The sequence below is a fragment of the Vicia villosa genome, linkage group LG7 (genome assembly GCF_029867415.1).
Source record: "Vicia villosa cultivar HV-30 ecotype Madison, WI linkage group LG7, Vvil1.0, whole genome shotgun sequence".
NCBI classification, from domain to species: Eukaryota; Viridiplantae; Streptophyta; class Magnoliopsida; order Fabales; family Fabaceae; genus Vicia; species Vicia villosa.
Window position 1 is genome coordinate 24,109,870 of NC_081186.1, and position 12,472 is coordinate 24,122,341.

Sequence of the window (12,472 nt, forward strand, 5' to 3'; positions counted from 1 at the left end):
AGAAAAAAGGGTGTGCCAACCTTGACGTTCTTTTTCAACCTTTTTAAAGCTTAATAGAGCTCGGTTGGTTGTTTAAATGGCCAGGGTTTGATATATCTTAAGCAATGTGCCAAGATGTTTGACGTTTATTCGAATAGTGTGAAATGTAACACTCTTCTAACCCCGCAGCAATTTAAACAAATAATCAGAGTAAAAACATACACACAAGGGTGTCACAATTATTTAAAATAAATAAACCAATCATGGTCAAGTCATGCTTTATTAGGAAACGATTTACCAAAAAAACACAATTATGTTTATCACAGCGGAATAAGAAACATCATCAACATAACCAAATGGAAACATAGTCCAACACCAAATAAAATAGATAATTCTCATAAATCTCTATAACTATCGTCCCCCAGTGTTACAAGATCAGAGCATGACCGACACGACCCAAAACAACGGATAAACTCTACGAGTCATCCTCACCAAGCACTAATGCCGCTACTCCTTAATCTGAAAATGACAACATGTAAGGGTGAGTCTCATTCTCAATTAGTAAATATTATGCAATTCATAAATAACAAGCATCATAGTATACCGTTCACCCAATTATACATATTCAGATTCACACAATAATGGATTACAATACATAACACATAAATCCATACAATCATGTTATGACAAAATGCATATGACACAACTGACACTATGCATGTGGTACCAATAAACCGTGGAATCAATCCACCTAACCGATCTACGCCTCATCGAGATACGGCCCACCGACACAATTTCCGCACAATGGGAAATATGTCCACCAATGATCCAAACATCACCGGGATCCAACATCAAATGCATATGAATGGATGAAACACACATAACATACTTAAAAACATCACCGAATCACGATGAACAATTCACCTCAACACCACATCACCGAATAAGTATGTACATGTTTTCAACATCATTCAAATAGTCATGCATTCATCACAGTCATAATAATAATCACAACCAATTCATCATCACATCAAACACATTGTCACACCTATCTCATATGCACACAATGTTCAATTCTCATCAAGTAATTAAATCGAGTTTTAAAGAAATAAAGTCGGCCACCGCCCATATTCACCATTCGTCATATAAAACATTTAATTACTTGCACAACGCTCAAAACGGCACTAAGAAATGATACACGGATCAAAAGATACGTTATTTTAAAGTTTTAGAAATATTCATACACAGCAAGGTTCGCTCAGCGAAGCAAGACAGAAGCGAATCCTTCAGACCTCCGCTCAGCGGACCACTAGCGATGTCCAACAGAAGCAACCTACGTTGGGACCTCCGCTCAGCGGACCCCCCTCCGCTCAGCGGACCTGCGATTTCAGCAAACCCCAAGTCTGCGACAGACCCTGCGATTTCGCACCCTTTTCACCCAAAAACGATTTCAGACCTCACATACCGGCATACAATTATCATATATTCAATTATACACCATAAAACATCATTTAAACGCATTATTAACCAAATAGTTCACACAATTATCATCAATTCAATCCAATTATAACAACCTAACCTAACAACCCCAATGTCTAATTGAATCAAACCATACATCAATCTACCTATTACCTAAGACCACATAAGAGATACTAAAAGGAAGAGTCCCCCCTTACCTCGATGAATCTCTTGAATGCTTTCCTTCTGGTTCCACGTTCTTGCCTCTTTCTCTTCTCTTGCCCTTTTCACATGTTCTTCCTTTTTCCCCAAATGGTTCCTTTTTCTTATTTTATGAAAAATAAAATAAAATAAATTAACCATAACTTAGTAAAAGGCCTAACTAATTAGCACCTCTATTTTACTAACATCACACCATAAGCCCAATAGCTTTACTCCATCACTTTCCAATTAAATCCGATTAAAATACTAAAATTCCAATTATTCAATTTAAATCCAAATTAAATTAATAAACTGAAATTATGGGATGTTACAAGAAACACTTCAAAGATATATATATTCTTCATGGTCACCCCTCTCAGTGAAGAAGCTCGTGCTAAAATATGCTCGATAACCCTCGGTTTCCCTACTAATGTTCGAACATATTCTCCAAGTTCTAGCGGCAAAGCCATTTTTTGTAAGAATTAGAGTCTTGTGTTTACAAGATGGACAAGTTGACTCAAGAAAACATTTTCCTAAAGAAGAAGTTTAGTCTGTGGTAAATTCTTTGTTTAGAAGCTTGAAGACAAACAAGTCCAAGATATTTTTGTGGAAAGAGGACTAACAACATCAATCTACAGTTTAGAAGGAAGTGTCATACCCCAAAATTTGCCCTCTTATATTCAATCAAAGGTTCCTCTATGCATCTTCAATGGCTCAAGTTTCAAAGGCTTATTCAGGTCACTCTCTCATATATCAAAGTATCTCCATCAAACTTCAATCCCAAGGCTTTCCCATTCAAAGGCTCAGATGATCAATAATCGACTATGTTGACCTAAAAGTCAACTATAGTCAAAGTACAGTCAAAACTTCAAGATTTTTGGTCAACATCAAGTATGTGAGGTTATATCCATCATTTGATCAAAGGTTGATCATAATCTATCAATAGAAACTCAGAAATGAACGAATGCAAAAAGGTTCAAATTAGGGTTTCTTTAGGAGAAAGTCAACTCAACTTTGACCGGCCATAAATTCCACATGGAGCATCAGAAATTTCCCAACCAAAGCATATTTTGAAGGAAATTTGATTCTTTACAATTTTGTCTCTCACAAGCTAAGGCCAGAAATGCTTCATTTGAGAGATATGGTCAAGGAGATTAGAGGTCCTCCCAAAAGTCAACAAAAAAACACCTTTTTGGTCAAAGCTCATAACATGAGCATAGAAGCTTCAATTGAGACGAAACCGAAAGGGTCATTTAGAGGACTCTTTAAGCTTTCCAAAAAGTCTTAGAACTCTTCCATGTGATAAAAATTGAGAGAGATGCGTTTGCTAGAAGTTGGCTAATCTTTGAGAAAAGCTTGAAACCCTAAATGATGGAAATTGCATTTTTTGACCCATGGGCCTATATTTCTTTGATTCAAAATTATTTCTAAAGTATCCAAGAACCTCTCAAGCCCAATGATACATCCTATTTTATTTTATTTTAATTATTTTTGGATTAATTCAATTTAATTCGATTTTAATTAAAATAAAATGCAAAATCAAATCACTAAACGCAAGGCTTATTATCCAGCATTCGTGAGGTCCAAGATATTCATAAATAAAGGTTAAAATCAAAATATATGATTGGGAGAAGATTGATATAAAAGTGGAAGCTTTAGATGCAAATCTAAAAAAAGATTGGAAATCAAATATCTTCTACATTGAATGCAATATATTTGTGCATAAGTTTTGACCTAATAGAGGACCCCTATATATGAAAATTTCGTTCATGTTATTAGGGGAGATTTTTTTGCTGGCCTCCAAGAAAAGAAAACCGGACTCATCCAAAACTCAAAAAAGGGAGATTCAATTTCGAAGTTACAAAATAATTCAGGACTTTTGCAGGTTTGAATTAGCTTCCTGGGTGTTGATTGAAGCTGTTTGGATCATCACAAGTCCTCCCTACCGCCCAGAATCACGAGGACAGGGTCACGGTTTTGGCCAAGAAATTTTGAGTCGATTCTCACTGTATATGCATCATAAATTGATTACGATTATATATTTGCAATCATAATGATGTTTGTAAGCGTTCTGGGCTGTTTAATTGGTGTTTACGTGCAGGTGTAGAGGTTCACCATTGTTAGGTTTTAGGACCTCGAATTGGGGTTTTCCATTCTAGGCCGAATCGAACGAAAACAGTGGTACCATCATACTCAGGCGTGGATTTCAGACGGGACCATGGTCTCTTTTCTTATTTATTGTTGTTATCTTGCGTTTTGAGGATTGCAGAGCATGTAGCGACGGTAGCACCACCGTCACTGTAGCCATGTCTAAAACGACGATGGGGGTGAGGAAGACGAAGCGGTGTCAGCAGTTGATTGGGTTATTTCAAATCCAACCGAGCGCGCGTTGTTTTTTATTTCTTATTCATTCGTTTTATTGTTGTATATTATAATATGGAATAATGTTTTTAACATCAAATGAACGCAGCGCTTTTGGCTTGGATAGCGTCTTGGAACTGAAGGGACCTGGGTTCGATCCCAGCGTCCCACACATATTTTCCTTATTTTCTTTGCTAAGGCAAGTTTACGGATCCAGCGCTGCTCTCACCCACACGCATACGCTGCACCTCCAACATCCGCCACTGGATCTCCCTTCATTCAGATCTGACGCACCAAAACTGGGGAGTGTACGCTGCACCTGCAATAGCTCACCTTACAGAATTAAAACCAGGTTTTTCTATATAACATTATTATTATTATTTAGTTATTTAGGTTAGGTTTAACTAATTATATTTTAATTCAATTCATGTATTTTAATTAGGATTAGGTATAGAATTAGGATTAGTTTAATAACATTATTACGTAGAAATATTATCTCCCGATTATTCGGTATATCGACTAATTTACTTAATTAGTTTTAATTATAAAATCACAACCCTAGAAGATTGTGACCAAGGCATTAGGGTTTGTCCAATCCCATTGGTTTTTTAGCCAAAACAATAGGATTTAATTTATTATTCGTTTCGACTAAATCTATTGGTCGCGATGGGTAATAATCGATCGTTTTATTATTTAATCAATTGAAATAAAAATGCATTTTATTTTGCTAAAGGGTTTCAACCATCTTATTGGTTGCGATGATTAGCATGTCTCCCTTCAATTCATTGTTCTTTTTAATCGAATCAATCGATTACGAGGGATAATGGCACAAATTAAATTACTAAGATTCCTAAAAAATACTTTTATTCGTTATCAGTGATAATTGAATCCATCAATTAAAATTGGTAACGATACCACTACCAATCTTTTAACTATGGTGATCGAATCTATTGATCATTGCGGTTAATAGTACAAATTAAAATCAGGGTTGTACGCCTAAATCCTAAAACACTTCTCAAAATCTAAAATATTCAAAACACTTCAAATCAAACTATGGATTTTCATCCTTATTCAAAACTACGATAGGCCACTCAAAAAGCCTCCAAAACCATATCAAATCAAATTCTAATTCTAAAGGCGTACAACCCTTCCCCGAACTACGTTGACTCTGATTCTCCATAAGGAGATACGTAGGCACTTGGATAACCAAGGCGAGTCCCCCTCCCTAAAACCTCCATTCAGTTCAAATATCACTTTTCTCCCTATTCCTTAGCTATAAACCTCAATATTTAGCCATAAACCTTTATCTTAAGATGCAAACCTTAGGAAAGGGTTGATGGTGCCTAACACCTTCCCTCGACCTGATTATAATAACTTACCCCGAATCTCATATCTGCGTAGGGTTTCCTATTCGCCCTTCAGAATAGGTGGCGACTCTAAAGTTTAATTTTTAGGGCAGGTTGCTACAGGAAGACTCAGTGCTTCACTCCTATTTTTGATGTTTGGTTGAAAGTTAGCCATAAACTACATTTTCCTTGTATAAGGGGGTTCACGAGTATTACAAATTAAAAGCTATTAAGTTTAATTGGATACTCTCAAGATCAATTAATGGGTGCAAATTTATTTTCCGCTGCTTATTTATAAACATTTTCAAAAAAATGTTTTCAAACTCTGATTTTCATCCGAATTTTTTTTAACACCAAGTTTATCGAAAACACACAATTCACCCTCTCTTATGTGTGGAATCACATGTCCAATAACTGGCATCAGAACCTAACTACTGTCTAAGGACTGATTGTCTCAAGAGGAAGATGACTTCCAACACACATTTAAGATGATCCTTTTTAAACACACCACCACTCTTTAATAGTAGTATGTTTGAGATATCACAAGCTAGTTTTTTATTTTTTCTTAAAAGTATAAATCATGAATCATGGGAAAATATAATCAATGGTCTGTTTATCCTTACTGACCAAGTAAAGAGAAAAGTAGAAGATAAACCTCACTCCCTTTGGACCGCAGTAGAAAAGAGAAATTTTGAAATAAATTTCAAAACTAAAATCTTTATAACAATGTTTCTAGATGATAATAATTTTGTTTATGTTCATCATTGCAAAACCACCAAGAAAATGTGGGATACTCTAGGAATGATATATAGAGTTTCTACAAGTATCAAGCAAGAGGAAATGAACACACGAGGTGAAGAAAATGAAGAAGTTACTCTTAAATGTTTTTCAAAACGTAGAAATAATGGAAGCTGTATTAGAACTTTTGTTACTAATCAATATCTAAGAGCTAATAATTGGAAATCTAATCCAATACTTAAATTGAAAGACGAGAACCTTCCTGAATTTCAGAAAAATGCAAATAAGAAGTAAATTCTAGAAAAATTGAAGGAGTTAATCAATTACTCAAAGATAAAGATTCGAGCTTAGAAAATGAAGAATCACCAACTTCATCTTGCTCCAATCATACAACTCCAGTGGAATCCTTTGAAAGCACTTAATAGTTGAATGATCTTCGAAAGATTCCACATCGAATGAAGAAACCTCATGTTTGATTTTTTTTGAAGAAGAGGTATCTTCAAATGAAATATTTGAAATAATAAAAGGAGGAGAAACATCAAACTTGGGGAGAACTGAAAAAGAATCCTCTTCTAACAAAGACGATGAAGTCTACTTAAAGGCAACCTACGAGGTAGATACTAAAGGTGCGTGAAACACAAGAAAGGGGGGTTTGAATTGGGTTTCAAGGTTTAAAATCAATTACTTCCCAAATCACAAATCAAAATGGAAGAACACAAGAACAAAAATAAATAACACAATTATTTTTATCCTGTTTCACTGTTAACGAAGTTACTCCTGCCAATGTGATTTCGCCTTATCAACAAGGACTTAATCCATTATAATCAAACTGATTACAGAACCACAATAAATACTAACTATCAATATTGCAAACCCCAAAAAAGACTAATTGTCAGTTGTTGCAAACCACAAAGACTGATTGTCAATGTCTTCTTGAGAATTCTGACTACAGCCCTAGTCTCTCAAGGAACTTTCAACTTCACTCGTTGAATACAAAGTTTTGTGTTTACAGAGTTGCATCTTAAAAGCATATTACACAAATTTGAAATACAATCGAATAACATAAAAGTGTTAAGAAAGTATCAAACAAAATCTCACTTGCTGCAAGTTAACGAACAAAAGTTCACTTGCTTACAAAACTATACAAAGAAATGATCAGAGTGATTTTAGCAGCGTTTTAGCATAAGTTTTGTAATATTGATAAATGTTCTACTCTGTCAGCTTCTTCAATCTTCCAAGTCTTCATTTTATAGCTCAAGAAAAGAAGTTTGTTGAAGGGTGGAATTGGAATACTTAATTACAGCTGTATTGTTCCAATGATCAACGAGGGAGTGGTAGATAATAATGTACAGTAGTACTGACCTATCGCCACCCTATATAGGTAGTGGAAGAGTATATACCACTTATTATTTCCTCACATGATTCTAAATTTTAACTTTATCTTCTAATCTTCAGGGGCTTCTGATAAAAGATGTTGAAGCATATTAAGAAGGATCGAAACATTGGGTTACTAGAACCTAAGTCTTCAGAGTCTTCGGAACTTGTTCAAATAGAACCTTCTCTTTAGAGTCTTTTACACTTGGTCTTTTGAGACTTTAGAACCTAAGTCTTCAGAATCTTTGGATTTTTTTAAGAAGAACCTTGTCTTCAGAGTCTTCAGCACTTGGTCTTCAAATATTTAGAGCTTAAATCTTCAAAGTTTTCAGAACTTGTTAATCCATAATCTTATCTTTAGAACTTCAGCACTTGGTATTTAGAAGCTTTATCTTCAGAATCTTTAGAACTTGTTCTTCTAGAACCTTGTCTTAAAAATCTTCAGAACTTGGACAACAGAATCTCATAGCTAGAGGAGACCCCAAAAGCTATTTCATGAGAGTCTCGTTCAGAAGCTCTATCACTAATGTTCATCAGAACTGTTATTATAGAAGCATTCTAGAACTTGACTAGATCTTTAAACATGTTGGTTTCTTCTAGAGTCAGATTGTGTTGCGTTTAGAGCCTGATGACGTAACACGCATTTTCTTCAGAGTTAGTACCTATTAGCAAAAGCTACACACTAGACATAAATCATTAGAGTACTAAATTTTTCTCTAAGATATTATTCTGTGTAATAGTCTGATTTTTATTAGTATTTATTTTACTATTATTTATTTAATTATTTGGTGTGTTAATTATTTATTTAATTAATTGGTGTGTTAATTATTTATTCAATTATTTGGTGTGTTAATTATTTTTCTAATTGTTATGTGATATAATAATTAATTTAATTAATTGATTATGAGTGTATTGATGTTAATTATATTTAATTAGTTAATTGAGATAATAGTTGATTATATTAATTAACTTGGTGTGTATATTTGTGTCTATTTAATTATTGGTGTTATTTAATTTAAGTGGACTAAATAGAAATAATAAATAGTATATATTATATTGGGCTCATTTATTGATGTTGGAAGTAAATAGGGGGTGTTATATTTAGACCCATTAGGTATACTTGGTAAGGGTTAGAAGTGAGGGAGTGTCACATTTCCTTTTCATTTTCTTATTTCACGGATAGCAAAGAGAAAGAGGCAGAGAAAACATAGAAAGAAAAGAGGAAAAGAGGAAGAAAGGGGAAGAACAAGAACAACCTAGGGTTCTATAAATTGAAGAGATAAGGGGGAGAATCCCTATTATTATGGGCTAGTATAATTGGGTTTTTGAGTAGATTAACATGATTAGGAATTTTGTTCTTCAATTTTTAAGTTTTGACATGTTTAGAGTGAAACCCCTAAATTTCCATGGTTCTATGATTTAGAATTAGTAATTGGTATATATATATATATATATATATATATATATATATATATATATATATATATATATATATATATATATATATATATATATATATATATATATGGATACTATAGCGAGAACATAGAAAAATAAGTGATATATGTTTCTTATACCACCATAGCTACAACATTGAAAAAAAAAGGACTATATATGTTTTATGTTTTAACAATAGCGAAAAGTGGGTATACCACTTAAAATTCAAATGCTATATCACACTGAAGCGATTAGAAATATGTATATATATAGTATGTTAGAACAAGAATTGTTCTGATCAATATTCTTAGTTTTGATGATAACATTATATATGAATTTTGTATGAGACAATGTGGTACTTTAATCCTATGCATTTTCCATTTCAAGAAATATATAAAGAGTATGCACAATTCAGCGTTAAGAAGCACTGACTCAGAAGGTTCAAGAATGCAACATCAGAACATGCTCTCGCAAGACATCAGAAGATGGTCAAGCAGAATCAGAACATGGTCTATGAAGCTTCAGAAGAACTTAAGTTCAGAAGCAGAAGCACTAAAGTTCTTATGGTATCATGCTAGAAGCACTTCAAAGTCAGAAGACAAGAAGATGCTTTGCACCAAGCTGAATGACTCTAATATTCAAACGTTGTATCTACAAACATCATATCAGAAGCAAGTACAAGATGACAGGCTACGCTGATTGACAAAAGGAACGTTAGAAGCTATTAAAGGCAAAGTCAGTTAAAGCAGGAAAAACAAGGCTCGAGGTAGTTGACAAAAGAGTGAAACATTAAAGTTGTACGGATCACGCAACACATTAAATGCTCCCAACGGTCATCTTCTCATAACGCCTTGTAGCGGGGAAAATCTGAGATCGAAGCCATTGATTGACTCGACTCAATATTTCAGTGAAAGTGGCCACCGCGCTTTATTGTTTCCAAAGGAAAAGGGAAAAGAACGAAGAAAACCCAAAGTTTGTTTTTAAAACAAAAAGAAGAGATCTTAGGTACGGGTGTTGATTATACAAGGGGAAGGTTTTAAGCACCCCTCATATATGTGGTACTCCACAGGAACCTTTTTGAAAATTTGTGTCGTGTGTGCTAAAAAAAGAGTTTGTTTTATTTTTAAAATAAGCTCGGCAAGACATTAAGCCTTGTGCCTACATACCTCCTCAGTGCAATGGAGAAGTCAGAGCTAATGTAGTTCCGCTTAAAGGGGAAAACGTTTTTAAAATGAATAAACACTTTATCGTCGTCGGAGAGAAATACTCAGCCATTGATCTTGAGCATGAGAATAAATGAGTTCTTTGCATCGCAAATGAAAGAAGGGCTCCAACTCGGATAGAAATCAACGAGTATGCCACTAGCTCTCTCACGCGGAAAAGATTTCATTATATCAATCAATTTCAAAATCGTGGGGTATCGCCACTCGTTTCGACAATTAGTCGTGTCTAAACTTTTTGAAGAAAAGCCACTAAGGGCAAAAGATATTTTAAAAGAAAAGGTTTTGAAAAGATTGAAAACATAAGAAGGTTTTTGAAAAAGGGAGAAGATTTTGAAAATTAAAGAAGGGGAGGAGATGAAGAGGCTATCCTAGTGCGTAAAATAAAAGCTAAGGAAAAGAATGGTCTAACAACACTTGACATTACAGGTCAAGGTAGATTTCCCATCCTTTGGACTATCAATACCAAACCAACACATTACCACTTGGGGATCCAGATGAACTTATTATCTTAGCACCACTTTTCATTAAGCACATTAAAATTCTGACGAAAATCAGGCAGAGTAACGGCTGTTTTCGGGTGAAATCCTTATCTCAATGCCTTGGAATTAACCATCAAAGGCTTTCAAGGAAATACCTGCATACACAAACAGACAACAATCCAATGCCAGACAGACAGAATAACAACAGAGTAATAATATCGTAAGGGCCCAGAGGTACTAAGTCCATAAGTCCGAATCTCCAAAATGCTCAGGATAGTAACCAATAGTCCGAAAGAGATCCTTAAACGTTTTTTTAGATTTTTGTTGTTTATTAGTGTTTTAGAATAAAAGTAAAGTATGGTCCAAGTGGACAAAAATAAAATAGTGGAAACATAAACATAACGTCCAAATGGACAAAGAGAAAATAGCGGAATATAAACGTCCAAATGGACAAAGAGAAAATAGCGGAATGTAAATATGATGAAATGATAAAATAAAGCAATAAAGCGAGAAGTAAAGAGCGGTATAATAAATTGCGGAAATTAAAGTCAATTGTTAGAAGTTAGAGATAACCATCTTGAAACTTGTCAAGTATGTTATCAAAGTTAGTAATAAAGATCGATGGTGAGTGAAGGATGTTCTCGGATTTAAATTCAATGGAACTTTATCAGAAGCTTGATAAGATCATAGCGACTACACAATAAACTTCCATAAGTCATAAATCAACCGCATACAATTCTCTTCCATGTTTGATCTTTTTTGATTCGGGACACGAAATATTGCGCTATGTTAAGCAGATCGCCAAGTGATTTATGTAGAAATCACCCTACAACGAGGCCGGTCAAAACTTTATGTGCTAATGCATGCGAGAGAAGCGATATGTAGATCACTCCCCGAAAGCAATACCGCACGAAAAGAAAAATAGGGAGCAATCTAGTCTTTACCAAGAATCCATAAGAATTCTCAAGGTATTAAGACTTTCATCGATCAAAATAAAAAGAAGTAGAAGATTGAACCACATTCAAAAGCTCCTTTCATCCGTAATTTCAATCACTTAATTTTGCGGATTTGGATTCTCATCCTATCGACGCCCTAAGTCCATTGAAAATTAGAGAGAAATTAGGCCTCTAACCTGTGATTCAAAGAAAATATCAAAAGAATGGAGTAGAAGAAGAGTTAGAACCAAAACAAGTCAAAAATAGCAAAAACAAGCATTCTGCCTCACTGGAAATCGATTCCCCTCTGTAGGAAATCGATTTCCTGAGTGCAGAGTTCAAAATTGGCATAAAAACAAGGTGGAAATCGATTTCCTACAGAGGGAAATCGATTTCCTGCACGCAGCTTTCAAAAAATCAGCATTAGGAAGCATAAAACTTGACTTAAGCAAACATACAAACACCTTATGATCACATATCAATTGGAGCACGAATTTTCCATCAATTCACCATCAAATAGGACCAATATAGCATCAAAGATGCATCACACATAAACACAAAAGAATCACATTATGATAGATGAAAAAGGATGAAGAAAATTACCAAATCTTGAACAAAACTTAGATCTACTTCAAGAATCACCAACACAAATCTTGATCTCTCAACAATTTAAGAAAAAGGAGTGAAATGGATGGTGGTTTAGCTCAAAGTTTTTGAGGTTCAAGATGTGACTCACAAACTTTATGAAAGAAAAAGAGCTTTGGTGAATTTGGTAGGGATGAGGAGAGAAATTGCAAGGGGTTTGTTGGCTTTCCAAGCTTGAGAAATGAGAGAGTAGAGACCTCTATTTATAGGATTGGAGCAAGAGTAGTGGCAATTTGGTCTTTTTGCTTTTGGTTAATTAACTTGTGTTTAATTGGTATTTAAATGGTAAAAATGGT